The 27,066-nt window shown below is 35.5% G+C and overlaps 1 long non-coding RNA gene across 1 annotated transcript in view; it reads left to right on the top strand.

Moving 5' to 3' along the window:
• The window catches only part of LOC150096048 (uncharacterized), a 209,951-nt gene that overhangs the window by 137,846 nt on the left and 45,039 nt on the right, over positions 1 to 27,066 (top strand). Inside the window, exon 4 of the long non-coding RNA XR_016549883.1 lies at positions 1,737 to 1,818. This is a non-coding gene — a long non-coding RNA (uncharacterized LOC150096048). The remainder of the gene's footprint in view (positions 1 to 1,736; positions 1,819 to 27,066) is intronic.

Here is a 27,066-nt window from a genome sequence, read left to right as displayed (position 1 = left end):
AACGGTACAGCTGTTGATCGCTGACTTCTGAACATATATTACAACCCATTATACAGATTGCATCTCACAAACCATCGAACAGACTTCTATTGCAATTTTCCATTGCACAGATGGCGCCATCTTTTGACCATTTAAGGCATAACATTCATTTTTGATATCTTAGAATAAATTCCATATACTAATATTAGTAATTAAATCTTCATAGTTTCCAAGACTCGTAGGATTATGATAATTGTGCTTTGTGTTATTAGAATCTGATCTCGGAATAAAAATATGTATATGCAGTATGTAATTGGTATTTTACGTTACATGCAACATCGTTTAATTTAGCACACGAAATAAATACAGAGATAATATAAGTTATTAAGACATTAAAACAAAATGAAATATGGCGATAGAATATAATATGAACAAGAAAATTAGTCCTTTTTAGAACTTCCAGGGTAGCGGATAACAATGCTGTAGCCAATGAAGCTTTAACTGAGGCTCGGCTATTGCCGTTACCCAGCCATGACTAGAGCTTTTAGCTCAATACCACTCCATCCACACAGATTGTCTTCATTCAGATGACGGGATAAAGAGTCAAGGACTCAGTCCATCGCCCAGTTCTTATTAGAACTATTAGAGATAATATGGAAGTAGCATACGCTAGAGTTTCAAGAAAGGGGGGGGGTCGTTTTTCCAAAGGAGAGAGAGAGAGAGAGAAGGATTAGACTAAACGCTGTCTGTCGAAATATTTTGGGAAAGTTTATTATTTTATTGAATTTTTGTCATAGCTTCATCACATAATAGCAGGAACAAGTTCCTTACTCTCCTTGGGGGGGGGACGATTTTCTCTTAAAGAAAAGAAGACCCACAACACCCCTCCCCACCGTAGAAAATCTCATGCCCCATCGTATCATGAATATTCGTACACGCAATTTATGATATTACAAAATAAAATATGTTTATTTGGAAATGGGAAGATGTTAACATTCCCCCACCAAAAAATGACATTATTCAAGGATGGTCCTAATTGAATTTTAATCAGCAATCATATTTCAGTTGATTTAACTCACTTTTATTATTATTTTTTTTTTTTAATTTCCATTGCCTATAGCATGGTTATTAGTTACTGATTTTCTTATCGTCACTATCTTCCTTAGAATTTTTAAAATGTTTTAAACGTTTTAAAAATTCTAAAACATTTAAAAACTTTTTAAAATGTTTTAAAAAGTCTAAGTGCTTTTTAAAATACTTTTTTTATTTATTTAAATGAGCTAAACAGTTTTAAACCGAATAAATATAAACATGATATATAAAGTACAACATTTGAGTTGTAAAATTTATAATAAAAAACTGAGATAAAAACGTATAACACACACACACACACACACACACAGAACAACGTTAAATAAATAGTTTCAGAATAAAGACAATTTAAACTTAATAATAATAATAATTTTGTTCTTTGACTTCCCCATCAAGATAGTTCACATTAAATATAGAGACTTGGGACCAATAAGTATGATTTTAAAAATGTGATAGTTTATGTTTGCTTTTATTGCATTTATTTTGATGTATTTTTTACCCAGAAGAAGCTATTTTCTAAAGCCCGAATTAAAACCCAGTTTATTTCTAATTAACTTATTGGTAGAAATTCTCCGTATTTAATATGTAAATAATAATTTATATTTAATAAATAATATAAATAAATAATAAAATTGTTTAATAATAATAATAATTATTATTATTAGTGTCATAAAACGAACAAGTGCTGTAGCCAAACCAATAAATATACCAAAGCATTCCTATAGGCTGGATATATTTCACTCGTTGGTAATTATATGATTCCTTTATTTTCTCATATATTTTTTATTTTATTTATATATTATTTTTATATAAAATTTAATTATACTTAAAAAGTATTAAAATTTTAATAAAATTCTTAAAAAATAGGAATTTTAATGCCTTTAAATTAAATAATTATAATACACCTATTATTAATAAATATCTTCTTTATACATAATTATCTCTGATGATTTAAAATGCTTGTTAATCAAATTGCAGCTATACCAGATGACGATTCGTCCTATAATCACCTATTCCTCTCCAGCCTGGAGCCACACCTCTAATACTAACATTATTAAGATACAGCGAGTGCAGAACAAGTGCTTGAGAATGATTTTGAACGCCCCGTGGTATGTTAGAAACAGCCAACTCCACAGAGACACAAATATTCCCTATATTCTCTCTTATCTACAATCCTTAGCTTCCAAATTTTTTCTAAAGACGTCCACACATCCCAACGATTTGGTTCAACAAGCTGCAGCATACGAGCCAACGACATATTTAAATATAGAAGACCAAAAACTATATTAGCCTCCTATAGCGATACATAATCTCCATGCCCATTCAGGGCGAGCAAACTGCTAGTAAATTTTACCCTCACTGTAACCACGACAGATAGCGGGGAATATGAAAAGCATTTTGCTTCACCCATAAAGAATAAATGTCAATTGTCAAAATGCTTGTTGAATAGATGATATACCCTTGGAGAGTAACGGAGGGCAATGCTGTACCAATGAAGTTTAACTGAGGTTCGGCTGTTGCTGTTACCCCCCCCCCCCCCAGGGGCGCTGAGATTCGAGAGTTTTGAGTTCGCTCTCTTAAGGTTTTTGCCTTAAGGGAGCAATTTGAGTCTCCGGGGAAACTGTTCTCCGGCACGGCCCGCTGATGGGCTTTGTCGGTGAATGATTTTCTTCGGAATTTGAGCGGTTCTGCTCGGTGGTGGCGAGTGGGTGGAAGGCCATCACTGAGTGGAGCCAATGCTGAGATGGACGGTCTTTCGCCCACGAATGAGTGGCCTAGGGATCGTCCGAATTTTTAGAGACGGCTTTACCTTTACATATGGCAATGCTGTACCAATGAAGTTTAACTGAGGTTCGGCTGTTGCTGTTAACCCCCCCCCCCAGGGGCGCCGAGATTCGAGAGTTTTGAGTTCGCTCTCTTAAGGTTTTTGCCTTAAGGGAGCAATTTGAGTCTCCGGGGAAACTGTTCTCCGGCACGGCCCGCTGATGGGCTTTGTCGGTGAATGATTTTCTTCGGAATTTGAGCGGTTCTGCTCGGTGGAGGTGTGTGTGGGTGGAAGGCCATCACTGAGTGGAGCTAACGGTGAGATGGACGGTCTTTCGCCCACGATTGAGTGGCCTAGGGATCGTCCGAATTTTTAGAGACGGCTTTACCTTTAAATATGGCAATGCTGTAGCTAATGAAGTTCTGAGGCTCGACTACTGCTGTTACCCTCCTGCCATGATCAGAGCTTTAATAGCCCAATAACACCTCATCCTACACTGTCCTCTACAGATAACGGAGAAGATAAAAAGCATTCTTGCTTCGCCCCTTTAAGCCAGTCCTTATAAGGACTATAAAATGCTTGACTACTGTGTTGATACGTATGAACCATTTTTACTAAAATCTCAAATCAAATAAATAAATAAAATAAAACAGCACGAGTTCTCTTAATTTTGTGAACTAGACAGGCATCCATTAAAACTACGCTTTTTAAAAAGACTACTTCGTAGCTGTTTCTTAGATAAATCGAGCCTCGACCTCAAGAAAAGTTTCAAATACCACAAACATATCAATCGAAAGTTCAAAAAAAAAAAAAAAAAATAGCCACATGACTTTCACGAATAGAAATACATTCGTTATTAAAGAATAGCATGTTATTCTAAAACAAAATATACCAAGTCGAATAAGGAAAAAACAACACAACATTTATGAATTGCGAGTTGCTGTTGTGGAACTTACTAAATGCAATAAACCTACTTTTAGACCTTTATTGAACAAGTATTCCCTGAACTCTGTCATGAAAATCTGATTTTGAACCCTAAGTGTGTTTAATCCTAGATACATATCATCAATAGATCGTCCGTAGACCTATAAAATAGCAGTCTGCGGTGTTATGTGAGAGAATTTTGTTCTTTCTTGAATGGCATAAATAATTTATTTTTTACAACAGATAATATTTAGTATTAAAATCCTATCGTGGATGCATTATTGAATATCTTATAGAAATAAAAAAAAAACAATATTTTCACTTCCAAGTTTTGTTAACATGAAACCAACAATGGTGTTACAAGTGGCGCCTTCTGTCTTCAAACATTTCTAAACAACCAAAAGACAAAATGTTCGATACAATTGCTAAATAAATCCATTTTTCTAGTTTACAGTAGAAATACAAAAGCAGAACTCGAGGAATCCAAATAAATATTTGGATATTTTTAAAGTACAGGAAGTGCAAGAGGATCTTTGAACAGATGCAGGTTGAGTAAATAGTGGCATACGTCTTTTTCTTTGAAACCAACTTAAAGATAAAAGAAACATCAAAAACCAATGTAATGTAAAACTCCAAGTATACGGTAAGCTTTCTCAAACTACACACGGCAGCAAATCTGATTGAACAGAAAAATAAAAGTTCGTGGGTTTCCTCCTCAGCTTCTTGACCTTGAACCACTGGTCTTTTCAAAATAGTGCCCGGTCAGCAACCTTGTCTAAGCAATCCTTTCATGAGGTCACCGATTCTGTGAAAAAAAAAAAAAAAAAGGCGTTCCCTTTTTATTCGTATTTCACTTCTTTCTGTAGTTGCAGCTGGCTTGAAAATTTCAATTGTTGTTCGAGTAAACAGATAGAAGTTGAATCACTTTTTCCTTCAGTACTAGAAACAGGATGCACCCACTTATAGGGTTTTTGAATAATGTTTATATTATTTTGTTCCGCTCGAGTTATGCCCTTTAAGCAATTAAATTTGATTTTATTATATTTTAAAAAGTAGATAAAGTAGAGCCGAAAGAGTTCAACGTGGTATAAGTAAAATATCGAAATGGAGGATATTGTGGATGCATCCATATTTTATAGCCAAACGTAGAATGAAACCAAAGTTTTGAAATTTAGAGTAAACCAAGGAGTCGCCTTGGTGCACCTAATAACAGTCTTATCGAGAACTAACAATTAACCGTAATTTATCAAAAATTTCAAAGACCAACCAATACCAATAACATTACTGACATGATGGGTGAAGCAGTAGTGCTTTTCATATTCCCCTTTATCTGTAATGAGAGTTGTTTGGGAATGGGAGATTTGTGAGCAACTAAGCTCGCCCTCTGAGGGCAGTTGTGTTAGCTATGATCAATTGAAAAATTTCGAAGAATTATCCTCCAGTAATTTTATATAATATTTATTATTTTCCTTTTTTAGTGTATAATAATAAGAGGCTTATTTTTTTAATTTTTTCAAAATATTGTGAATTTTCTGCATAAATCATACTTTTTATATTTCTTTCTTAAATGTTATTAACAGTTTTTATAACATAATAATTTTTATTTTAAATTTTATATTTTTTTACATTTCAATGAATGTGGTAATGCACTCAAATATTCAATTAGTAAAGTATGATTTTTTTTTCTTTAATCAAGTTTACTACATTTTTAAACAGTAAAATTTAAATACTTAAAATATTATGGATTTGCACGTTGAATTACAAATGTATCGTATATTATGGGGGAAAAAAGGATTAGTAGCTTAAAATATTAATCATTTCTTCGGATTCCATTTTATATATCCCTTTTGAAGTACAGGTAACCCTCGTATAACGCGGATGTTAGGTTCCATAGAAATGCCGCATTATATAAATCACGTTATGCGAGACTTAGATCACATAGAAATTCCGAAATCGTTTTTTTTTTTTTTTTTTTTTTTTTTAGATTATATAAACAACAATGACATATCCAACACAAGTATATTTTTTTATTTAATTCAGGTAATTCATGTAAGTTAAGAAAACATACAAACTATGAAACAAATACAGCATAAAATTATAATATATATATATATATATAAATTGTACGTTTGCACATAATACATAACATGTTTTAGGCAAAATAAAATAAAGTGTATATTTTAATCGTCATCACTCTCTTCAAAACTAAAAACGTCATCACTTGAAATCTCTTGCACATTATTTGTATAATTCTCATTGCATACTTCGGCTGGTTTAGTTATCAAGAAGTCAGTAATAAGACCTTGCTTACCACTATGTTGCAATATTTTTTATTAAGTTCTTTTATTATCTAATATATATCTAATAATTAGTTCATAATACGGAGCTAAACAAATATCCAATTATCTCGTGAATTTTCTGGAGCGCACCATTGAAAGATCATTATAAAATAACCTTCTTGCCAAGTTCAATCCTTCTGCTAATTTCTTTAAACTGAATTCTTTAACGGATTCATAACAATCAGAATCTTCGGCAGAACTTTCCCCGCCATTTGGTTCGACGTCATCTATTAATTTTACCAGTTTCTCCTCAATTAAATGTTTTCCCATCAATTAATTCACTAAGTTCGTTTTCAACCATATCGCAAAAGTCCTCTAAGTGGCCATTACTATAAAAATAAATTTTTTACATAAAAAAAAAAAAACATTACATAATGAATGTAACTCACCAGAAAATAAAGTGCTCAGCATGAGATTATGATTTCTAATACGCTTTCTTGTCAGAAAACGAAGACAACTTTCACCAATAAACACAATTGACGCACATGCGTGCTAAAGGGCATTTCCCCTAATAACAATTCGAGCGAAACGGGCAGAAGCAAATTTAACGAAGATAAAATTTGATTTTTAAGTCTCACATTGAAAAATATATGAAAAAATAAAGGGTTATTACAGTTTGTAGACCGTCTTATATCGAAACCGTGTTGTATAAGTACCGCATTATACGAGGGTTACCTGTATTTAAATCTCTAGTTTAAAAAAAAAAAATGTATTTCTTTGAATAACTGTTTTGTAGGAATAAAATGATAGTCTCCAGGAAATTGATCTTAAAAGCATTTATTGAAAGTATATAAAGGGTCAACAAAAGTAATGTACATAGATGAATTTAAATAAATAATTATATGCTTATTTTTATTTTTCTTCAAATTCAATAATTTTTAACGTTTTTTGTTAATGATATTTTTATACACCATTTCACAGACTGAATGAATGACGTATTTCCTTAAATTTAACTGATGTCCATATGAGTTGAGATAGTATTCATTTCGTCAGAATTCTATTATCATAACGTTTATTTTAATGGGACATTGAAAAGAAAAACCTTTATACTTATTAGAAGTAGAGAAAGAAAAATATATGCCACTTTAAGAAATTGAATAGTACAAACGACAATGCGCAAAGCAATTAAAAATGAATAGCAGACAAAATTCAAACTTGAATACCAGAAAAATGATGGAAATTTAAATTTAAATAATATACATGAAAAACTCCTTGTGCTGGCCAGGATAAGAATATCCCTACTGTATCCCATGCATTTCGTACGAAGCGACTAAAATGGGTACCCAGGGAAGGCAATGCTGTAGCCAATGAAGTTCTAACTGAGGCTTGGCTATTGCTGTTACCCTCCTGCCATGATCAGAGCTCAATAAATAACACCCTATCTTTAAATTGTCCTGTACAGATAACAGGGAATATGAAAAACATTCTTGCTTCGCCCATCTAGCTAAAAAAAATATGAAAAACTGAAAAGTTTAAAAGATAAGGATAATGACGAAAGATAGGATTTAAGGGTATTATATCATGAAGGACTTTAGATTGATGGAGAACCTGTAATTACATTACATTATGTAATCACATAATGTAATGCATTCACAAGAAAGTGCCATGACCAAACTGAATTTCCTGTTAACAATTTAATTTTCATTTATATATATTTTTTCATATTATTTACACCAGAGAGTGAAATAAACGCCAACATGGCTACCCAAAGAAACAAAAATGGCTGCCACGCGCACAATATTATCCTACTGGATTTTAAAAAAAATTTTTTTTTTTTATTTAAGCAATAAGTAAAAATTCAAAGAAACCGTTGTAAAGACAACAACAACAACAACAATAATAAAAGAAAATAACCTGATTGGCCCGAAAGAAACTGAAATTTGGAAAATAAAACATATAAGATAATTTTACAGCACTTGAAATTAGGGAAAAAAAAAGTAAAATATATCCCTTATTTGATCATAAAAGAAATTAAGAAATAATGTGTGTATTGTATGCCAGATGAAAGCTTTTCAGTTTTTCTTCGTTTGAATGACTATCTTAGGGAAGATAATGATAATTAAAATATAACGCACACAGAGAAAAAAATCGAAAGTATTGATCGAAAATTGACCAGAGATCTTATGAAAATACAATCCTTGGCATCAGAATTGCTGTAACATACAGTACTTAAAAGATAGGAGTGCTTCCCAGGCGTCCGTATAATCATCTCTTATGTGACTTTGATAAAGGTTTTGCTGGTCTAATAGCTGTTTGGAATTCTTAGTTCTCATCACAGGCAAGGCAGAAACCTTAAGAGGGCCAAAACCTTCATTCAGTGCCAAGTAATTCAATGCCAGAATTTTATTTTACACAAATTAACTGAAGTTAGTGCGTGGATTGTAATTAAAAGAAAGGCCAAAGAAAATCAACTGAAGATTGATTGGTTTCATTGATGCCGCGACACTAGATTTCCATCTTTGAAATCTCTGTTTCTATACACACTAGAAAATCTGGAATATGACTGTTATATAAATAGCAGATAAACAGAAAAATAACAGGTGTTTATGTGAAATATAATGAATATAAAAGTTTTCTAAAATCTTAGTAATAAAATTACTGGATTCAAACATATTTCTACGGGAAACATAATATGAATGAATTAAAATTTATTATTCAGATTTATTATTTATTATTTATTATTATACAGAGAAAATTTTAATTGTAAATGGACTAGCTGTTTATGATATACATTTGCCTAACATTTAAACAACTGTAGAGGGTTGTTGAGCTCAGAGAAGTTTCTAAAAGGGACCGAGATTGAAATGGGAGGGTAGAGTGGGAGTGGGAATAATATTAAAAACACTCGTTTCCTCTCCTGAGTTTCCGGAGGAAAATCTTACTACGATGTAAAAATTAAATAAAAATACAAGAAAATAGTTTAAACAATGAATAAATAGAAAAAAAAATAACCCACTCATGTTACTTATATACAATAGGTTTTCAAAAACCTGTCGTGCGTAGGAGCCATGTAATAAATAAATAAATGAACAGAGCTTAACCACCTCTAACTAATTTTTGGTCATCGACAGGCAGCTAACAATAACTGAGCTCATGGCTATCAATTTTTAAAGCATTTGAAGGACTGGAGTCTGCCTCAGCAGAAACAAGATATAAGTTGAAAGATCAAAATGTGACATGAATACCTTTAGACCTTTTACATGCATCCATAGATCCGTTTACTGAAGACGTTTTATATGTAATCTTTTAAACGGGTTTTAAATATTAGCTATCTGTTATGGGTTTTAAGTATTAGCTATCTGTTAGGCCACTCGCAGTAAAAACTAATTTAGAAAACTTATTTCTGATATGAATTGCAAAAAAAAGAAAGAATGTAGAAATTCAAGAAACGTGTTATCACATCAAACATTTTAGCAGCTCACTCTATAAATGTTAATACGCTTTTCCATTTCGAATTTTCAACTACTCATTACATACAAATATTTTATAGGTGTATTAAAAAACATATTATTGTGTAGAAAATTTCAAAAAAACTATGAAAAAGAAAGAAAATTTTATTTATTTCTAATAAATTCTTACATATTTTTATATCTTTTTTAAAATGAAAGGAAAAATTAAAAACTTTTTTATGTACATATGTGTTGGGTTGATGATATATTCACTCTTTACTCTTTATGTAAAAAAATGAACACTGGACTGATCTATTACATCGATTTAAATTTCTGATCTCTCCATGTTCATAGCATATCCCTACTTGCTCTATGGCCTGAAATTCCTATGAGATATAGGGAATGAAATATGATGCGAAGTGATTGTTGCCCAAATCACAAAATTAAATCTAATTAACTCATCATAAATATCTGTAAGTTGTGAGTTGTTGGGTGTGCAGAGTACTAGATGAAGAATATTCAGAAAATATCAAACAACAAAATTTATGAAAATTGCAATGAAATATTTATTAAAAAATCACAAATATTATTTGCAAAATTGCAGGATGAAAGTACCATAATCATTATAACTCTGCACTGGCTTATTGGAGGTGCCTATCTTGCACCAATTTATTCAGCTATTTGTTTGACATACAACGCCACCTATAACTCAATTTCGGTCGAAAATGGAGCTGCCATCTTTTTACAGCAATGTCTTCAATTGAAACAGTGAAATTCTGCCACTATCGGTTCTTATATTTAACTTAATCCCACACATTCCTAGTTTGATAATAACTATTAATAAAATATTAAATATTATGAAACATGTAACAGTACTATAACTCTGCATGAATCCATATATTTTTTAAGATCTAAACAAAATAAAATTGTCTTATCCCCGAACTGGTATTACTTATTGTCTATTTGTCCAATACATGTGACTTCTGAGATTGTATTAGTATAGATATAAGTTGTTGATTATTCTCTCTCTCTCTCTCTCTCTCTCTCTCTCTCTCTCTCTCTCTATATATATATATATATATATATATATATATATTTAAATTTATGAATATATTTTTATGAATATAATTTTATGGATATAAATTTATCATATAAATTTATGAATATATTTTAAGAAAACTTGATAATTATTTAGAACAACTTTATTTTAAAATTATAGATTTGTATATATAATTTATTTAGGGATGACTTTATTGTGTATGATAATCAGTATTGATTTTCTGTCATTTGTTCTATGATTTTCATGTTTCTTTCATGAAACATGAAAAAATCTTATTTCCATTAATCCGTACGGAAGAAGATTGGCGCAGACACAGAAGTCAACGGACACCCTTATGGGCAAGCAGCTCGTTACATCGTACCATGTAACGAGCTGCTTGTTGGCAGCCGGTATAAACTTGAGGAGTATGATGCTCCCAAGTCAGAGCAACTGTGTTGGGTGAAATGGCTGCGAGAAGGGAACAGACGGAGTTTAAAAGAGGCGTTGTGATAGGTTTGCAAGCCTGTTCGCCAAATTAGACAATCTTAGGTCAACAATCGGTGACACCATACTGAGATGGAAGCGCAAGGAGTCAACTGCAAGTGTGCTAATCGCAGTCGACGACTCACCGAACATGACCGTAAGGTGCGATGAAGGATAATATGTAAAAATCTCCAGCCGACATGTCGAATGTGGAGTTCCGGACATCGACTGAAACACGAATCTTCTCAAAAAAATATTCAGAACCGAGGCTCACAACATGGGTTTCCAGGGAAGGCCAGCAATATGCAAGCCCTACATTACCCCAAACTAGCATGCATCGTCATCTTCAGTGGTGCAAAGAGCGTGTACAATGACACGTGGAAGCTTGGAAAGTTGTGTTATGGAGCGATGAACCACGCTACGCCCACTACCGAGCAGATTGACAGGCGTAGGTGTTGTGGATGCCCTGCGAACATCTCTTACCAGATTGCATACCCAACTATAAAATTCGGAGATGGGCGTGTGATGGTATGGTCCTGTTTTTCCTACTTTGGCCTCAGACCTTTGTGATGCCAAGAACATTGAACTCCGAGAGGTGTCTGAACAATGCAATGCTTAATACTCTGTGGCGTTTCTGCGGACCTAACCATTGTTTCTTTCAGCAAGACTTACAGGTGTTGCTGCTGTAACTGCGTGGTTTGTGGACTTGAATGTCAGCATAGTTGACTGACCTTCACAGAACCCTGATCCAAACCTTATTGAACATCTGTGGAATGAACTGGAGCATCGGGTGAGTTGAAGGGATGGCGACTTCACAACGGTCCAGGACCTCATTACATTCTTACAGGAAGAATGGTCCAAAATTCCTATTGATCGTTGTCGTACCCTTGTGGAAAACATGACCCATTCGATTTCTTCAGTCATCGCATGAAAAGATGTCCTACGTCTTATTAAGGTGAGCGCCATCATGGCTGTTTGTACCTCATACTATGGTGTCCGTTGACTTTTTTCCAATCACCACACACACACACACACACACACGCACTTTTTTATGGTCCCCATGAGATAAAACGCTAATTTGACATCATTCTTTCGGCATATTGAAACTACATGTTCAAAAAATTCCATACTTATGTCCTAGTGCTTCTTATTAAGTCATGTGATCCTTAGTTTTATTTTGAAAAACTGCAATATTTTATATTATCCACAAATGATATCTAATCTCTCCCATGATGTACAGAAGCGTTTAAATTTTGTTATTGTCACCAGTATATTATATTAATAGAAGAATATACTTGATTTATGATTAATTTACTTGCGGATTCTTATTGACATATCTCCAGACTACCGCCTCTGTAGTGTGCCATAATATAATACGTATATACTTATCACATCAGCCAACATTGGTCCACTGCTGATTTCACATTATACATTCATGTTCATAGAAACCACATCCCTTACACAAATATAGTTTTTAGTAGTTAAATGGTAATTTTCATTGGTTTATCATTAGATTCGATGTATTGCATCATCTGTCACTCCACGGGTTTCTCACCGTCATCATCAAATTCCTGACATATACCCTCAAAGGGTGTACAGGATATGACAGTACTACATGAAAAAATTACATCATTACTAACTTCCTATCTACAATTTTCCTCCAAATCAGTCTGTCACTTGTCAAGACTCCAACATTATCAGATCTTATATTTCTATCGTCTAAGGCACTTTGTACCGTATCAATCCACCTATATCTTTGTATTCCTCTGAATCTTTTTCCTACCAAATTGGCAAAGAACACTTGTTTTGCTAATCTTTCCTCTCCCATTCTATTTAAGTGACCATACCACCTGAGATTAGCTCTGCAAACACATTCCTGGATGCTGACAATGTCAAGTTCTTTCCTAATATCCTCATTTTTAATATGATATTGCCATTGATGCCATCTGTTCATGCCTATAATCTTTCTCAGGACTTTCATATCAGAATTCTAGTCTTTGGTCAAGTGTTTTACTTCTGACCCAGCTCTCAGATCCATAAGTTAAAACTGGTTTGAATACTGTCTTGTAATTTAGTGTTCCGACTAATTTCTCTCTTATTCCATATGAATTTATTCAATTGAATTCCTACCATACCAGCTTTGTTGATTCTGTTGTCTATTTCCATATTTATTTACCATCTTCAGTAAAAATCGTGCCTAAGTAGCTGAAATGTTTTACTTGTTCCACAGGTTCGTTATTCACAACACAGTTGACATATTCAACAATTCTGCTTATTTTCATTGTCTTTGTCTTTTTAATGCTTACCCTCATACCATATCTATTACAACAGTTATTAAATTTAGTCAGAGAATCTTGCAAACTTCTAGCAGATTTATTTAGTATAACATCGTCCTCATAAAGCAAAGAGCTGACATTAACATCTCCAATTTTGATATCTTGTTTAATATCACTTTCCTTCATAATGTGATCCATATAGATAATGAATAACAGAGGGGATAATGTACATCCTTCTCTCACACCAGATTTAACATTAAACCATCTTCCTGTACTTCCTTCAATTCTAACTGCTGATTTACAACTCAAATAAAGACTAAGTATTGCTTAATATAATGCCCCATTGACATTATATAACTGCAGCGTATTGAATAGCTTCTCTCTTGGCACCTTGTCATATGCCTTTTCCAAATCGACAAAACTTAAATACAGATCTTTGTTATATTCCCATGCTTTCTCAACTGTTTGTCGGAAAGTGAAGATCTGATCCTAACAGCCTCTATTTGGTTCTGAATCCAGCTTATTCTTCACCAAGGTTTTCCTCCGCAAATCTTCTCAACTGTTTCTCAAGTATATTTGCCTAGATCTTGCCAGGAACACTCAGTAGGGAAATACCTCTGTAATTCTCACATTCAGTTTTATTTTCTTTTTTATATATGGGTACTATTAGAGCTCTACTCCAATCATCGGGAATCCGTCCCTCTGTCCAGGCTTTCTGAATTATGCAGTGCAGCCACTGTAAAACTTTTATACCACCGTACTTCAGCATTCTGGTCGAAAATCATCTACTCCTGCTGCCTTTCCACATTTCAAGCCGTTGATGGCTTTTTCTACTTCAAGAATGGATATGTATTTATGACTGTATGCCTGTTGAGTGTTTTTTACCAGTGTGCTCTCACTGCTTGTTTCATTTAGCAATTTTTCGAAGTAATTACTCCATACTTCAAGGATATCTTTTTCTCACGTTTTCATTTCACGTTTATCATCTCTAACTCCTTTTTCAGCATTCTGTCCTCCATTTCTAAGTTTCTTCAACAACCTCCAGAATATCTTACCACCTTCTTAATATTTATTTTCTATGTTCTTGCCAAAGTCCTCCCATGACTTTTGTTTAGCTAGTTTTACACAATGTTTCGCTTTCTTACATTTGTTTCTGTATTCTCTAAGAGCAAAAGCTGACTTATTTGCTAGGAACGTTTGATATGCTTTTTTCCTTTCCTTCACTGCCTCTTTAACTTCCTGTGTCCACCATGGAGTTCTGATTTTTCTATCCTTGCAGACAACGTCACCACGTGCCTCTCTGACTGAATCAATCAGGGTTTTCTTCAAGGATTGCCACTGAATCTCCAAGGTTTGGTCCCTGTTCTCAAACTCTTTCATTTTTTCTTCAATAATCTTTGTGTATTTTAGTCTACAGTTCACATCTGAGAGGCTGCTCAATTTTTATTCGCTTTAAAACTTTCTTACATGTTATTCTTTTCAATATGAAATTTAGTTTTATCCTGCTCAAGACGAAATAGTGTTCGCTTCCAATTTCAAATCCTCTGTACACTCTGGTGTCCTGCACCAAAGAGAAAACATCACTATCAACAATAACATAGTCAATGAGACTTTTCGTATTCCTTGCCTCTTCTCTCCATCTGAATTTGTGCACATTTTTATGTTGGAACATGGTGTTAGTAATAATCAGTCCATGTCCTGAGCAGAAATCCAACAGGTATTTGCCATTATTATTAGCTTTGCTCTTTTCTCCAAATTTTCCCAATATATTTTTGTATGGCTGACAACCATTTCCTACTCTGCTATTTAGATCCCCAATAAGGACCAACTTTTCCTTTTTCATTGTGCCAGTTGCTTTTTCTAAAGCATCAAAAAATTCCTCCACTTCTACCTTAGTAGAACCTTCTGTGGGACCATAGGCACAAATAAGTCTCTTTGTCCAGTTTCCCCATTCTCATATTTGCCCACATTACTCTACTTGAAATTGCCTGCCATTCAAGAAGATTAGCCTCGTATTTTGTATTGAATACTATGGCTACCGCTTCTTTTCTTTGATTGCCATTTCTTGAATATAACATTTCGTATTTATTGCTCAGAAAGATCTCACCAGTTTCTGTCTTTTTTGTTTCAGTCACCCCTATTATGTCGATCCGATACTTATCTAATTCTTCAGCTAGTTCCATTTCTTTGCCATTCAGGCTTCTTATGTTGATAGTACTGATCTTTAACTCTGGTGATGTTGAGTTGGGGTATGCTTTCAGATTTGTTCCAGTAGCTGACTTTTCAATGTTCGCCCTGGTTCCCTGGTGAAAAGAACGGGGGCCATGTTTAACCGGGCGACGCCCCAGCAGGCATGAAATTTTGTCATGTTGTACCATCATTTTCTATATTGGTTTAAGCCAATAGGAATACAATTTGGTTGGCAAAATCCCAAATTTCCAGCCCATCCTCGTTCGTTCAGTATCCAGGTAGATAACCAACAGGGTGCAGCACGAGAAGGTGAGGATTGGACAATTGGTCAGAAGCCCTGGTCGTTTCTCCGCATTCCTTTAAAGGCTATGTAGAGGTCTCCTCTCGGTTATACAGCTTTGACTCTTAAGCAATCCCCATGGGTTTCTGTATAATGTAATAGCTGAAGCTATTGCTTCAGAATTGTTTATGCTATAAATACACAACAAGAGCTAGTTTTCGGCTTTTGGTGCTGAGATCGCTATGAGTTACGTGCAGTTAACACTTCGCAGAAAAAATGTGATTGACGCTTTGAATAACTTCTTGTGAAATAGCTAAAAGGGTGCCTCTAGTCCAGGGCAAGTGATCTGCGAGTTCTCCTGGAATTTGTCATTTTAGTTTTCTAAGCATTTTTCATGAATAAATATTTTATAGTGCAAATATTCTGAGGAGAACAACATTCGTGAATATGTCGAAAAGCTCAGACCCAGAACTCCTAATAATATCTGTGTAGCAAATGTTAGTGACCAAGCCGTGTATTTTTAAACGTGGAAGTATTCATGAGTTATCGTTAATTTTCACACATCGAAACCTTTCAACATTTGGGAAAAGAAATACCGCTGTTTATGACCGGTCATAAAAATTTCCTGCAAGCTGATTACAACAATGGGCGGCGTATCCTCTGTTCTCAAAACTGAAAAAAAAAACATCTTTGTGGCAAATGTTAGTTACCAATCAGCAAGGAAGTATAAAGAAAATTTTTACACTGAAATTGAAGATTAAGGTAGTCTGTATCCGGTTCTCAAATCTAGTAATGCTGAATACTTTCTTCGCAAGTTCGTATTGTAGGGTGAAAATTTCGAAACCGTAGTGCCGTGATTTTTTAAAAGTAATAGGCCTGCAGATTTAAATTTTAATATGAATAAGAGACAAGGGATTTTGTTCAATTTTGGTGTTAAGAAGTCTCTTATTGAAGGTGTTTGTGATGCAAGAGATAGTGAGTCATCCACCTCCAGCCTACAAAGCGAGCTCCAGGATGCACAAAAGGAGGGGAAAACTACCAGCAAACAGGAGAAAAAGTCTGCATTCACTCGTAAGTACTTATAATAATATTATAAATTTTTGGTGATCATAATGGGATATGTGAATGAAAATCAGCACAAATTAATTTAATGATGTTTATGTTTAATTGATGTTTAATTAATTATTAATACATTACAAAATATCCAAGGTGTTCCGTGACAATTTCAGGATTTGTGAAATGTTCTGTCGTAAGAAAAGTTTGGGAAACGCTGCGAGTCTAGTCAATCTACCGTGGTACGGTTGCTGTCGAAAGTGAAGGAAACCCGATCTCCTGAAAGGGTGAAAGGGACAGGAAGAAAGCCACTGTCTACACCATGCCAAGATCGTTATAAAGCGGCTCTGCCTCAAAAATCGCCGTGCATCATCCGGGGGAAGAAGCAACTGGAGCTGTGGCAAGCTTTGTAACTATCAGGCGGAGACTCATCCAACAGGGACTGATAGCCAGGAGCCCTGAAAAGAAGCTCTTGTTAACCAAAAAAAAAAAAAAAAGAGCTTGGCTGGATTAAATTGGTGCAAAGAACATGCCAAATGGAACCCTGATCAGTGCAAAAGTGTCATTTTTTCTTACAAGAAAAAGTTTAACTTGCAGGGTGCAGACGGCAGACAGTTTAAAGACGAATTCTCATTCTCATCCAGTTCAGATGATCTGAGGCTGCATGTCATATCATGGTGTTGGTCGCTTGCATCTCACAAAAGGTTCAGTGAATGCACAAGTATATCAGAAATGTTTAGAAGAAGAATTTGGTGCCAACTATCAGAGACCACTCCGTAACGGCGACCTGCAATCTATCAGGTGACTCTGCCCCTTGTCACAAAAAGAGTAAGGGGAAAAAGTGTAATGCTATAACTCTAAAATGTACCATACGAATTGAGTTTAGTATTTAAAAAAGCTTTAGTTTTTGTCGCAGGTTAATAAGTGGCTCAATGAACACGATTCAGCGACTACTGTGAGCAAGAAAGACAGATCTCAACTCCATTGAGCATTTGTGGTACCAAATGGAGACAGAAATACTCTAGAAGAATCCATAAACACTCAGAGAGCTCTAAGAAGCCATTATAAGAGTATGGAACCATGAATTGAACCAGTTGCATCTATCAGGAAATAGATTTTGTCAATGCCCCGCTGATGCCAAAGTATGATAAAGGCAAGAAGAAGACCCACGAAGTATTGGTCAGCAAAAAGCGAATTTTTAGCTTTGAATGTTAGTAAAACTGTGTAGTTGAACTAAATTTTGATACCGGTATTTGTTTTTCTAGTGAAAATATCGGTGTCCATTCCATTTTGAAATATTTGTCAAGCTTGTTGTCATTTCCGAATTATGTCACATCTCTTGTACTAAAAAAAAAGCCAACTATTAATCAAAAATAAAAATGTGGTATAACCTTCTTCATCATTTGTAACAATTGTGTTATTATCCCTTTCAAATATGCATTCAAATTTAATTACAAAAAAAACATGGTTACAGAAGATGATGCGGTTTCTATGAACATGTATCTGTGTGTGTGTACCTGCCATTGAATATTCCTCAAGTGGGTACTGCACAGCTTTGAGTTTAAATAAAGTAATGAATAGTTTTAATTATTAAACATAATAGTAAATAACATTAACTATATTGCTAGAAACCAATTAATATATCCATTAATATTCATTGTTATCGTTTATTATTAAGTTCATAGAAGTTCATTTATTTCATTTAGAATGAAATATATTATTGATATATTTATTAATATATGAAATAAATTCATTTATTTCATATGTTTTGATTTCATACTTAAAAATTAAAGAAAAACAAAAATGCAAAGAAACACGATAGCTCTACAGTTTAACTCTCCAACTACAATCACCAAGGCCATCTACCGCTCACCATCGCCACTAGTATTTTCACAGACAATCACAAACATCTATGCCCATGGTGGGATTCGAATCAGTAGCCTTTTGGCTGGAGAGAAGATACGCTAGCCACTCGGCCAACCAGGCCGGCATATCCTTGTCGAAATAAACGAAGAGGAAAACAGGTTATCATTTTCTGTATACAGAAAACCTACCACAACGGGAAGATTTTTAAAAACCGCTTCACACCACCATCAATTGCAAAAGATAGTAGCATAATTAAAACTTTACGAGACAGGGCACATAATATATCCAGAAGATCAATTAAAAAGAATGAAGAATTACACCACCCGAGACAGAACCTCGCACTCAATAGTTTTGAACCCAAAGACGATTGGAAAAATTCTTAATACACTATCTGATCAAAAGTATCCGGACACCTACTCGAAACTGTAATCAGACTTTCCCTGTAACACACTTTCCAGTAATGGACATTAATACGAAGTGGATCCGCACTTTGCTTCTATGATAGCTCAAACTCTGCCGGGAGACTTTCTACCAGGTGTCGGAACGTCTCCGGAGGAACGGCAGCCCATTCTTTCTGAAGAGCTGTAGCCAGAGCAGTTTGTGATGTGGATCGTTGGGGTTTGGAGCAAAATGGGCATTCTAATTCCTCCCAAAGGTGTTCGATGGGATTCAAATCAGAGCTCTGAGCCAGCCAGTCCATTGTGGAACGTTATTGTCCACAAACCATTCCCTCACAGACCTTGCTTTATTGCAAGGTAGCATTGTCATGCTGATACAGACAATAGTCATCACCGAATTGATCATCTACCGTAGACAGTACGCAACGGGGGTCAAAATGTCCTTGTACCCTTCCGCATTTAGATTTCCGTGTAGTGTTACGAGAGGGCCACGTTCATTCCATGAAAAACACCCTCGCACTGTAACGCCACCTCCTCCAAATTTCACTGTTGGCACGCTGAATCGTTCTCCAGGTATTCGTCACACCCAGACCCTCCCATCATGGAACGCCGACTTCGCTCCAAACCCCAACGACCCACATCACGAACTGCTCTGGCTACAGCTCTTTACGCCACTACAGGCGGTGCTTAGCGTTCACAGGAGAAATGTTTGCTTTATGAGCAGCTGATCGACCATGGAACCCCATTCGTCTTAACTCTCGACGCACAGTGATGGTGCTGGGTGGACAGTTAGTAGCACTGCGGAACTCCTGGGTGATTGTTTCACTCGATGCCTGGCGATTTCCAGGAATGACCTTCTTCAACGCCCGATGATCCCTGTCTGTCATTAAACGAGGCCTACCCGACCGTGGTTTTGTTATGATTGTGCCTTCCCGTTTCCACTTCACAATCACGTCACCAACTGTTGACTTGGGCAACTTGAGGAGGGTTGAAATGTTTCTGACAGATTTATTACTGATGTGGCAACCAATAACTAGTCCACGTTCGAAGTCATTGAGCCCTCTTGATCTATCCATTCTGTTCGTACTTCTTATCACTGAACAACCCGTGCCTTCTTTTATACCGATAAGTGAGGTCGTAGTGACATCTATACGTTAGTTTACGAATTATAGAGGGGGTGCCAGATACTTTTGATCAGATAGTGTACATCTCCTGCAACTCCCTTACTTGAACAAGATTTTAAGATTGCAATCACGCTCTTTATGTCAACAATGTTGCAGACAAAGTGGCTACATTGCTCCATGAGAACATCATCAAAGTGGCCTTTTTACCTTTGAATAAAATCTCCAAATTCTTATATCCACCAAAACCTCCTCATCACCCCATGAACAAACCAGGCGTTTATGAGATTCATTTCTCTTGTGACATTTGTCATGTAGGCCTGACAGGAAGGTCCGGAGGTGGGGATCCACATGTCTGAATACGTAAAAGACATCGGGAAAAAAAAAAAAAAAAAGAAGACAGCATAAATCAGGCTTGCCATCCCACATAACTACCACAGGCCATCAAGCGGTTTGGCAACAGACACAAATGTCATATGTTGATCATAATTGTTCTAGAAGAAAATTTAAAGAAGCCTCGTAAATGCTAAGGATTCCCATACAATGCAATAAAAACCAATGCTTAATCTTCCAGTCTTCCAACACGCATACAGCAATGAATTTAAGTTTTTTTTATTCTGGGTACTTGTCGGTATACCAATTGTGAAGTTCTGGTAACATCTAAGATGTGTAATTAACTTGCATTTATTTGTTGTGTATAACTTTTGCTAAAGTACCCTGATGTAAGTCCGACGACTTACGAAACTTGTAGGGTTATACAGTATTTGTTTATTTGCATTAAACTCGTTATTTATCTTAAAACGTGGTCTGAAAATAGGAAGTTTTTCCACAAATTAAAATCTTGTCACAGAATAAATCCTATAAATACTTAGGAATGCTTGTGATAAGCGATATTTAGAGTTCAGTAGTCAAAAGGAAACCATAAAATGATACCATAATGATTATAATACATTTTTTATACCTCTAATTTTAATTCTTGACTGTAGAAACATAAATATACGCCATAATCCCCCCCACCTCCACCCACACACATACATAAACGAGCCAAAACTTTATGACCACCGAGCCTGTTTCTGGCCAACTAGAATATGCTGTTTATCTGAAACATGCCAAAATAATCCTCAATCACCCTGGTATGGAGATTATTCTCCTGGCACCGCTGAGTCCCATCATCTCGTTTGAACACAGCTTGACTGCTCATTCTTACACGAGGATTGTTTCGAAGCAGGTATTGCACTAAATGGCGACAATGGTTCGAAGAGCATATCCATACATTCCCCCCCCCCACGATTTCAATCCTATCGAATATTCGTAGGATATTCGATAAAATTCATGAGGAGCGCACCATCTGCTGGCAGACTCCTGTGCTTCGCTCGAAAGGCTTATTCTGCTTAGATGAACCCAAAATATCTGAGGTCACTTTCCGTCGTCTAGTGCAGTGCTTCCCAAACTTCTGGATGTCAGGGCCCCCTTTGCAAAAATTAAAATATTTCACGGCCCCCCTCGAAACAAAATCGTAATAGAGCGATATATTATTATAATATTTATTGTATTTATATTCAATACAAAACATACACAGCGAATATTGCAAAAATCAAATGCACATATTACATTTTTTGCCTCTTACCGTTTGGTTCTGAAGACGATGCGGGCTGTTCTGGTAAAATATGAAATACTATCCTTTTTTTTTTTTTTTTTTGTTGAGTATGTTTCTGCTTCTTCTGATTGTTCGCGGGATTTTTTTTTAATTTTTTATCAGCCACTTATCCATCTCAGGGTTAACTTTTTTAACGTAGAATAGATCAAATAATATCACCACTTACCGATACTGGCACACCACAGACTGATAACATGAAATTAGTGAATATTACCTGAATAAGGGAATCCCCGGACCAGGAATATTTTTCTCTTTTGTGACTTTTCTCCCTTTAAGGTAATTCAGCCTAACGCGAAACAGACAGCAAAGGCAGGTTATTAAAACGTGCATATGATTGGTGCGGTATTAACAAAAGATTGGGCAACCGAAAGATAAAAGCATAGCCGACAATTGAGTTGAAATGCTAACTCTCTTCAACCGAATTCCATATGTGAAACTACCATAACATTCATTATGTGTATATATATTACTTAGTTTTAACACTTTTACGAATTTTAACACGTTCGGTTGAATTTTATTGCTGCCTTGGGAAATCGAACTCACACACACACATCTAATTAATAACAATAGTTTTTAGTTAGATACTGTGTTTGCCCATGCAACATATGGTTTTGTTCCAGTCTATACAGCATAATTTCTGTATGAGGGGACGTGTGTTTTTATCCCAGTTGTCTCTAATTGCAGTATTTGTTGAGAAATATATTACACAGACTCCTCATACCTTATTCACTGGCATAATAAAAGTACTTGTTTTTATTGCCTCTGCAGTATAGTGGCTGTTAAGGGAGGGCATGTTGTTTACCACTGCAAGCCAGTTACTATCTCCCCACATGAACTTGTTTAAGCTTTTTTTCATGTGTGAAGTATATGCGAAACTTTTATTGGTAACAGAAAACTAGCTCGGATGACAGTGATAATATAAAACGAGTTTTGATATGTATATAAAGTCATTATCAACAGTTCTTGATATTAAAATATAAAAAATAAAAAAAAAGAAATAATAAATAATAAATAATAAAAGTTAAATACGTTTCTTTTAAAATAAAAAAATTACTTAGTCTTAAAACATTTTAAATTTGTTTTCATTATTTCACGGCCCCCCCTCAACAAAACCTACGGCCCCCAAGGGGGCCACGGCCCACAGCTTGGGAAGCGCTGGTCTAGTGGAACGAATGCCAAGATGGATGCAAGCGATTATCTCATTCAAAGGAAACTCAAAAACGCTAACAGGCAGGTGGCCATAATGTTTTAGCTCGCACAAAATAAAATATAATTGCATTATATTTTATTTTGTACTTATATTTATAGTTATAAATTAAATGACGTAGAAGTTCACCCTAATGAGAAAGAGACTTTGTAATTACAAAATTTCGGAAATGCATAGCGATATTGCAAAATGGTGAAGCTTAACACTTTTTTATCCCCGTTGTCTGAATCTGAGACAACCTTGATAGGAATAATTTATGGGCATTTAGCTCGCCCTGCTGGGGGTGGGGGAGGCGCTGAGGGATTAAGCGATATCATTGGAAAGTAGAATGACTGTAGGTCTTTTGTGTTTCGAAGGGTCATATTCATTGTAGTCTACAACTTGTTGTTTGGGTGCTTAGCCGCTTTTAAAAAGAACTTTACTGCTAAAAAGCGAAGGAATGAGGAGCTACATGGAATATTGGTATCACGGGGAATCTGTTCGTTTCTGATGAACCATGGAGAATCTAGCATCATCCGTAAGTACTTGTTTTGCACTCGTTGTAATTTTAGTATGTTAACTTTGGAGGTGTGGCTCACACCTCCAAAACTATTACTCTCTCACCATCTGATAGAGTAATAGTTTGTTCTTTGTATTCGATTTACTGCGACGATTAATCAGGGGATGGAGTTGAGCGATAGCTTGCTTTGGATACTTTCACACAGATGTGCCTGATATGGTTACTGAAGCATAATCTTTTGTCTAGTAGTAATCGAAGATATTTGGTTTCTATTTACCATGGGATTTTGGTACCAAATAGAATAATGTCCCCCTTTGGGAGATGCTATTCTTCTGGTGAAGAGTATGGCTACGCTTCTTTTTTTTTTTTTTTTTGAGAGTTTACTTGCAGTTTCCAGTACGAGAACCATTTTTCTAACTCTGAAAGGCTATCTTGAAGTTTTTTGGTTACAAGGTGAGGACGGAGTGATCTAGCTAGTACTGCAGTGTCGTCTGCATATAAAGCCACGGGATTCTGTGGGATATCTGTCATCTAGATTGCAAACAAAAACGGGCCAGTAAGTAAGTATCCTTGTGGAACTCCAGCTAAACATATTGGGTAGAGCTTGTTCCATTAATTTTGACCTGCATTTTTTTTCCTATCAGTAAGCTATTACTTGATTAAACGAATCATATTCATAGATCTGTTGGTGGTGATAAGTTTGTAAAGCAAATCAGAGTCTCAGATTTTATCAAAAGCCTTTATCAAGGAATACAGCACCAATTATAACCACTAGACGATGAATTTGTTGGGTGGTACTGTGATTCCGACGAAAGCCGAATTGTTCACATTGCGCAATATTTAGTCTGTCTGCTGATTCTTGAAGTCTAGAGAGGATAATGTTTTCGGCAATTTTTCCTAGATTGGATAGCAGACTGATGGGGCGATAATTCTGAGAGAAATATGGATCGTCCCGGCTTGTGAACTGGTATAATATCAGCAATTTTTCAGGAAGGAGAGATATATTATATTCCTAGTATCACATTCATGATGTTGACAAGATGCACTATAGATTTGCGTGGTAGCAATTTAATGACTTTGTTTATGATATCATCGGGCGCTGGAGCTTTTTTGTTGTTGAGATACTTGATGATGTGAATTATTTCTGCTGGTGAAATAGGGTTAATCAGATTTGAATTATTGTTTGATTGTTTTAGTGTGCGTCTGACATGGCGATGAACCTTATATATAAGATTGATGTTTAAATGGTGGAATGCTGTTTTTCTAGATCGAATTGCATACGGGGGAGAGAGAGAGATTTTTAAAAAATTTCCAGATAGAATGATCTTCAGGACTAAGAGATGATAATTTATTTTCCGACTGCTGGTTTCTGTGATTTTTGAGAACTTCTCTGACTGAACTGTTCAATTTATTGAGAGTTTTTTATTTTATTTTTTATTTTTTTATCTTGTGGAGCACGTGTGTTATGATATCTTTTCTCGGCTTTGTTCTTCTCTTTAATGTTGTCCATAATATCTTCTTGAAGACGGTTAGACTGGTGGATACTTATAGTTTTGGTGACTGCTGCCAGAGATATATTGATTCGGGGAATATTGAATATATTCGGGGAATAGTTTGATAATCTTTCCCAAGTAATGAGAGAGAGAGAGAGAGAATTTTCTTGATTGCCTAATTTAAATAAGATAGGATTGTGATCGGAGGACAGCTCATTCAATGATTGTACCTGGTATTGCTATTTGATGTTCTGTAGGATAACAATATCTAAAACATCTGATCTGCCAAAAGGGCTGGGATGAGTAGGACCAGTCACTGCAATATAGTTCGACTGAGTGTAATTATAAAAGTATAAGACCATTTTGTTGGTTGTACTACTACTATACCAAGCTGGATGATTGGAATTCAGATCCCCAGCAATTATGATGGCTCCCTGATGCGTAGAATGGCGTCTAAATGAACCAACAATAAACTTTTGGTTGGTGAGTTGTAAGCAGCATAGATTTTGAGCTTACCAGCTGTGTTTTGGTGTAGACTTCAAAACCTGTAATCTCTAAATTTGTGGTTGGTCGATTGGTTATTGAATTGTGTTTAATATGGTTTTTAATAAAAAAAAAATGGCAGTACTACTGTCTCTGTAATCCAGTCTGTCATTTCTGTAGAGGAGGTATCCTCTCAATTTCGGATTGTCCGCAAGTCGTAAGTGAGTTTCGTTTATTAGAATCATATCTGGATTGTATCTTGTTTATTAGAATCATATCTGGAGTGTAAATCTTGAAGTTCAATAGTTTTCTTTGAGAGGCCGTTGGCATTCCAAGCGACAAGTAGAAGGGAGTTTGGCAGAAATTTATTTCTAATCATAAGTGAGTGCTTTTAGGATAGAGTGTGTTTCTTGAAGCGCCGCTTCGGCGTACGTTTTGTTCATTTCATGTGCATTTTCTTGATTATTTTACTTAAGCTGCTTGCGAGGTTGAGAGGAAGATTGATTATTTTTTACTGCCAATCTGTGTTTTGGACAATAGCTACATCCTTTATATTTTGCAAAATGAGGGCCGTTGCAGTTGGTACATCTGGCTGGTGTGGTTCTAGGCTTGGCACAGGTGTTAATGGGGTGGTTGTCTCCACATTTCAAACAACTGCAATCAGCTGTACATAATTTCTGAGCATGGCCATATTTCTGACATCTGTGGCATTGCCCTGCCGATGTTCCTTTTCTTAAAGTTTCAAGCGTTATACTGAGTCCACAGATCGATGTTAAGTCAAATATTTTTATGGAAGTTTTGAATTTCCACCAAAACTAGCGGCATTTGTCTGTTGTCAGCTCTAAACATTCTGCTAACTTTGACCGGAGGCAAACCGCGACAGCTGAGATCTGTTGCTATCTCCTCAGTAGTGATATCTTCAGTAACTTCTCTCAGAACTACTTTTAGGTTTTTTTTCCCGAGTTGTGTGATATTGCACGTTGAGGTTCTTCATTGTTTTAGTTAGATGACGGTAGTCTCCTATTGTTGTGAGATGAATCTTTATGCCCTCGTCTGTGTTTTTAACCCATGAGTAGGCAATATTTTGATCCTTCATGCTCGATATGAGCATTGTCCATTTGCTTTTGAACTCGTAGGATGATTGGAGGCACCTTTTCTTTAACAGTGGTTGAAGGATCTGTATTAGGGGTGTCACTGCCATCCATTACCCTCCCAGGATACCCATTTTAGTCGCTTCGTACGACATGCATGAATATTCCCGGCCACCACACGAGAATATCCTAAGCCTCAGTTCTTATAGTCCTTATAAGGACTGGCTTAAAGGGGCGAAGCAAAAATGATTTTCATCTTCCCCGTTATCTGTAGAGGACAGTGTAGGGATAAGGTGTTATTGAGCAATTAAGGCTCTGATCATGGCAGGAGGGTAACAGCAATAGCCGAGCCTCAGTTAGAACTTAATTGGCTACAGAATTGCCATCCATTACCTTCCGAGGGTATTGGATTGAATGAATCAATCACTGCATCTCACGGTCG

This window comes from Typopeltis vanoorti, chromosome 19 (assembly GCF_054136105.1).
Source record: "Typopeltis vanoorti isolate ZY-2024b chromosome 19, IOZ_Tvanoo_1.0, whole genome shotgun sequence".
Taxonomy (NCBI): domain Eukaryota; kingdom Metazoa; phylum Arthropoda; class Arachnida; order Uropygi; family Thelyphonidae; genus Typopeltis; species Typopeltis vanoorti.
The sequence above is the reverse complement of the archived record's forward strand: the minus strand, read 5'-3'. Positions and strand labels throughout refer to the sequence as shown.